Below are 6,537 nucleotides of genomic sequence, written 5' to 3'. Positions count from 1 at the left end.
AATGCAGCCCTTTACTATAGGTAGCAACTGTAGAATATGATCTGCCTAGGAAACTAATCAAGTGCTTTCTGTTCCTACTAGTCCTGCTGGAAGGCTGGGTCAGCACCTCACTGTGCAGAGAGCTGATAACCTCTTCTCCCTTTCAGCTTATGTTTATTTATTCTCACTTTAAGGTTATTAGTTTCTTTGTCAGCAGTACCATATAGAATCCCTGCTCTACTCCCTCTCAAATGCTTACAGAGTGCACTAGTATCTCCTTCCTGCTTTTCTTCTCCTAAGCCTAATGATCAAATTATTCTCTTCTTTTCTCATCCCTATAATGAATCCAAAAGTCTTTCTTTTTAAAGCTATTTCAGTTTAGACGAAGGAGTTCTGCAATAGGGTTGCTAGGGTGTATTGTAGGAAATTCAAACAGAACAGAATATAGCATCAGTTTTGAGGTCCCAGTGGTAGGACAGGTTTAGTTTTGGCTATCACCAGGCTCAATTCATTGTAATTTGCAACCAACAAATTATGCTGTAAAGCAGATCCAAGTCTTGAAGTAAAACTTAGCAAAGACCGCACACTTAGCTAGCTTACTTCATATCAAACAGTAAGAGATCATAAATCTTCCCTTTTTCATTCAACAGATTTATGAACTTAAGCCAAGCACTTGAAATATACAGTGTAGGATTTTATTTTGTAATGAAAAATGAGAACAGGTGAATTTTCCATTATTGTCATTTCACTGTAAAAGCTTTTCATACACTGATTAGAGTAAAGCACCTTCTCTTCAACCTCCAAATTGAATCCTTCTGGTATGCAGAGTGTGTCAAACCATAAGCCAAACTGAAACTTTGCACATTGCACTTATCTTCATCATACACTGGGAATAAACAGGTTACTCAGTATCAAGCCCAGTAGCACTCTTGTTTTTCCTTCTCTTTCTGCAGCAAACCAACTTTTTTGATTGTTTCTGCTAAAGAACTTTCCACAGGTTGTTTTTAACCTTTCCTGTATCATTATTTCTCATGAATAACTGAATTCCACATAGTTCTTTCTCTTATGAACATTTCCTGATGTGTGAAAAGCGCAAGCGCTAACAGACCTAATTAGGAAAGCAAATATGAATATGCCCTTAAAATGAGGGGAGAAAGTTGCACTATTTTTATTACTGTTTTTCCAAATATGCAAAGTTTTCCTGATCTTCTGATACCAATTAGAATTAACACGTGAAAAGGAGTACTAGAAAAATACTTAGAGAAGTGTCATCATCAAGCAGAGACATTCAGTTCATAGACAAAGGAAGAAATGTTTCTGTATAGCATGTAATTGAATTTTAGAACTCATTATCACCTAACACTGTGAAGGCCAAAAGTTTAAATGGATTCTTTGAGTGATAAGGAAATCATTAAAGCTAGATCTAGTGCTATTAGAAGGAATACAGTCTCCAGCTCCTGTGGTTCCCTAAGCCACACACTACTAAAGGGTGAGAAGCTACATAAGAGAAAAGGTCATTGTTTATACCTGCTACCACCATTGTCAAAGACATGCTAGTGAATTAGAGAAATCTTTGACTTGCCCCAGGATGGCTGTTCATATATTTTTATATGGATTTAGGATTTAGGTGATCAAATTCAACAACACAGTGATATATGGTAAGAGAAATACAGAAAAATGTGCAGAGAAACTTCTAATGTACTTATGAAAAACTCATCTGCAAATACAGCTTTTGAGTCTTGAGCAGTATAAGAAATGCAAGAAGGTATTTTTGGGTGTAATTCGTACAAATGTCATACAGTGCTTTTGCTTCTGTGTATGCCTGTCAGCATTCTGAGAAAAGGAAAATACACACATTTATCTCCCTGGTGCATGGATTTGTCTGCCCAAGAATTGTTAGAAATTCTAGTAAAGATATACCTTGTAAAAGTTTTCCACAAGAGAAATCAGTGTGCTATGATGACAGATAGACTTGCACTAGATGTTAATGAAGTCACAGAAGTTCAACAGCATTCCTTGGAAGCAGAGGGAAATTGAAGCTGGTAGACAGTTTTGGCTAGATGAATATTTTGAAACTTCATTGTTTATTTAGACCTCTTGCCTCTACAACATGGAGGTAGAAACCTTCAGTGAACAACCTTTCTAGTGAGATTTACCAGACAGTCTCTTCCTGGTTATGCCAAAAATAGAAGATTAACATGTTTTTTATGTGTTATTTGAGCACTGTCATCTGCTGCCTTAACAAAAGTGTGAAATGGCTAAAGAAAAAAATAATAAGAGTTTTTATTAATTTCTGGTTTCCTGATATTCTACTGTCAGTAACAGAGCTGTAGGTCCCTGTCCGAAGGGCAATCTAAGAGGTAAAGGTTGTGCTGCAAAGGGCAATAACATTAACATTTACTGGAAAATCTCTTGGCAGCCAGCATGGCCAAAGCAGTGTGTGGAGTGGTGGCCAGAGAGTATCCAGGAGTGACTGGATGAGACAGTGTTTCAGCAAGTCTTTCCTTTACTCTTCATTAAAAGAATTTCTATGTAGCTACAAATAGAAGCTAGAGCTGCCTTGGAGTCAGTCCTCAAGGGCAGACAGGACTAGGAGCATAAACGGGCATTACAGTGTATTGCTCTTGGACCACAATGGAAATGTGGTTTGACTTTTGGGAGGGCTCAGGTTAGTTTTTATTTGGCAGAAGCAGTTTAATGAAGCTTTAGATTTCAAATAGGTCAAACCAGAATGCTAGTAGCCCTTGCATAAGGCTGCCCAGTTCAATTTGATTTTATGGTCTATCAGAAGATATGCAGCAACTAGGTGCCGAATTCAGGTATTCAGAATTAGAGCAGCCTTTACAAACTGCTCAACAGAATTTAATATACCAGCACAGCAAACACAGTTTCCCTGGAATCCTAGTTTATGTGTATAAAACAACTTACTCTTGTCAGTGGATTATTCTCTTTGTGTTGCTGGGGAGCGGATGCTGAGGATTTGTTTTATATGACTGTTCCCCGTCATTGCTTCACAATGTTGCTTTTCATAAGAATGTGGTGAGCTATCTAAAGCCTGCTTTATATGAAGTGTTTGGAAATGCATTTGCAATAATGAATGGGTAGTGGAAATTCATCAAGTCATACAGAGGCAGATGTTGTGAGGCAATGAATTAACAGTAATAATAGCATCTCATGCCGCAGGTTATTTTCATTCTAAAATAAACTAGTTCATGTACAATACATGACACTTGCACTTTTTAACTCTTTTCCCCTTTTGGGTGAGACAAACAAAAAATGAGTATGCTCTAAAGAGGTAGTATTTTTAGGAAGACGTTTTACAAATGCAATTACAGCAAGACATTGTAGCTTAGATTGCACATGGGTAAACACGTGCTTTCACACCAAGGGAAAAGTTTAGCTTGGCAGCTGAGGCTGAGAAGCATGACTCCGATCTCATTTAAAGCCAAAACTGTAGAAACCCAAGCCATTTCCAAAAATAACATCAAAATTAGAGCCTTGAACCTCCTCAGACTGGTCATGCTGAGAATGATGATCCTGGGGACCAACAAAGCTACTGAATCCCCTATGGAAACATTTTTGCGTGCTGATTTTGTGCTTCAGCCATGGACAAAGAAACATATTTCAGCAACTGAATGCAAGTATAGATCAAATTAATTCAGTTTCTAGGATTATTTTGCTTTTTAAAAATTCTTATGAATTTTCAGAGCTTTTTTTTTTGTAATCATAACTAATATACAACACTAAATCCTCTTGACATTCATTAACAGGGAAAGTAGATTAGAGGAGATTCACCAATAACTTTCTTGCAAGTTCAGAATAGGCTTTTGAGATACTTATGAAGCCTCAGTTAATGTATCTCAATGTCCAAGTCTATTTCAGTGATTTTTCTTTACAAAATCCCTCCAGTATTAGTAAGGTAGAGAGTCATCGTCATCTCTATTTGCAAGATGGAAAGCCTATAGCCTGCTAAAAGATTTTTATTATTCAAGAGTGAGAAATCAAAATTTTGGAAGGATCCTAGGCTCTGGTCTGGTTTTGTGGGTTTAAATACACATGCAGTATTGGGATCTGAATCTGGACTTTGCATTTCTTTCAGTCAAGTTTAGCATAAGACATGGTGGGAGTCATTTTTCTGGGTAACAGAAAATTTCCACAAGTGAATCTTACCACCTCAACGTCAAAAGACTTTCCTGGTGAATCCCAACAATGCTTAGGAGAGAAAGAGGTCCTGAGATGTCCACTTTAGCCTGGTGGTTAAGGAATGGAGCTCATGTAAACATATGTATCTTGGTGATGACGCTCTTGAGCTGCCTCCCCTACTTTTCAGCTATTTAAATGAGATGTGCCAGCTTACGTAGGAAACCTGTGGTGAAATCTGTGGTGAAATGGAGAACTGCACACTAGTCTGAATCCAAAGGGAAGCATTACCCTCTGGTTACGTTTCCTGTAGAAAAAGTTGCAATGGAACCAGCAATGACATGGAGATATCCAGGATTGCTGCCAAGTTCTCAACTGCAGGAAACAAACTCCCCATTAAATACCTAACTAGACAAGTTCAGCTAGGACATGAGGCAGTGAAACCAGGGTAGAAACTACAGGAGGAATAGAGGTCCCAATGAGAACAGATTCCTTTGCAATACAAGTAGCCTGGTATGAAGAGTCAGATTTGTCTCTATAGCCCTTTTTCCTGCATAGGACTGCAGCCAGGATCTCTAAGGACTTGCAAAAGATGAAGTATTTTTGCTCTTTTGGAGCTATGAATGTGAGGAGAAAGAATCCCTTCCCAACACAGACCTGTGTTAGGTGTCTGCTATCTCAGTGATGCTACCAGACACAGGAGCAAAAGATCCTTTCTCCTTGTGGAAAAGGAGTAGTGAGGGGCTCTGAGGGATAAGAAGTTGTTCCAGCCATAGCTTGCAGTCTTTTTCACAGTAGGAGGCAAGGATGCAACACCGTTTTAAAGAAGGATTTCAAATTAACCCTCACCCAAGCATAACTAGAGAGTCTCAGGGGTCATGCTCCATTCAGCAGTTCTTAGTGTGGGCTGTGAGCAAATAGCACTAGCTAGCACAACATTATTTAACCTTTAGTGTGTTTATTCGGCAGTAGAATAAGTTTTGATTTTCCCATTTATAGAGATTCTGCTGGGAGAAACAACATATTTCACACTAGCCATTGCAGTTCCTGAGCAGAGTAATAAAGCGGAGTGATGGATAATGCACCCCCTCACTCCCTGTGCTTTATTATGCATTTCTACATAAAACTATTTTCAGTATTTTGAGAAGGAAGTTCTGACAATCAGCACTGGTGTTTATGAAACTCCAGACCCTATCCAAGAGTCCCCTGACACAAATGTTCTTCCTCACAGAAGTAACTGTTTCCTTAGCTCTTTCACCACTTCAGAGCCATTCCCTACAACCCTTTTTTAAGCATTTTCCATCTGAATACACTTTATTTAGGTTTTGTGTTTTTAGGCAGATATTTAGTCATTCCATCAGAAAATCAAAAAAATCCCCCTGGAAACACAGAAGGATGCCTGAAGACCTTGCACAGGGGAGTTTTGTCCAGACAAGAACAAGGGGAAAGTTATACTTCTTTTCAAAGCATGTCCAGTGCTGCATACTTATCAATATTCCTCTTTGTGCTCGGAGCTGCTCGATCGCCCTGTGCCTTCTGTTGCTGTTTATCAAAGCTCCAGCACACAGCACGAGGAATAACAGTTGTTTATTCATCATTAACCAAAACTGTTTACAGTGCTCTGTAGCTGTATGGTGCTGTTAAATGCACTACTGGATTTAATAAGGCCACTCATGTACTTGAAGTTACTTACATGCTTACATACTTTGCTGAATCAGGGCTTAAGTGAACTGCCTAAAATCACTCTAGATGTCTGAGAAGCCAGAACTCCTGACTCCTAGTTCTGTGCATTAACCACAAGATTATCTTTTCCCTCCTGGGAGATTCAAGCTCCGTGCATTTCAAAATTACCACTACTGAAAGACAGATGAATGAAATGGTACACATAAAAACAACTACGATCAGAAGTTTTCCCTCAAACTAAACATTAGCACAGACCCATCTGAAATTTCCATTTGAACATTTCCATTGCTTTAAAATTTATTTTCCATGTTCATGTACATCTCGATTCTGGCCCAAACCAGAAGGTGAAGTGCCAAAATACTGTATGAAAGGATATTTTTGTGTTCCAAGTTCAAGCATTCAATGCTGAAAGTCTTGCAACAAAGCTTGTTCTCAAAGTCTGCAGCCAAGTCTTGAAGATTTTGAGTGCTTAGATAGTATAAGGCCAGATTCTTGACTTCAATGGAAATACACCTCTTCGTGCCAGCTGAAACTCTGTCCCTAACATGTATTAACTGTCTTTCTAGTCCACTATTACTGTACTACTTAAGTGTAGAAAACACCTGCTGAAATATTCCAAAGCCAGTGTGCCTCCTTAGACCTCTGTCTCAGAAAAGATAAAAAGAAGGAAACCAATAAGCAGCTGGTAGTGTCCTGCAAAGACAAATACAAAACCAAACAATTTCCTCACCTTAG

This window comes from Manacus candei, unplaced genomic scaffold, assembly GCF_025592945.1.
Source record: "Manacus candei isolate 608988 ecotype Guabito, Panama unplaced genomic scaffold, ASM2559294v1 h1tg000017l, whole genome shotgun sequence".
Lineage (NCBI taxonomy): Eukaryota > Metazoa > Chordata > Aves > Passeriformes > Pipridae > Manacus > Manacus candei.
The sequence above is the reverse complement of the archived record's forward strand: the minus strand, read 5'-3'. Positions refer to the sequence as shown.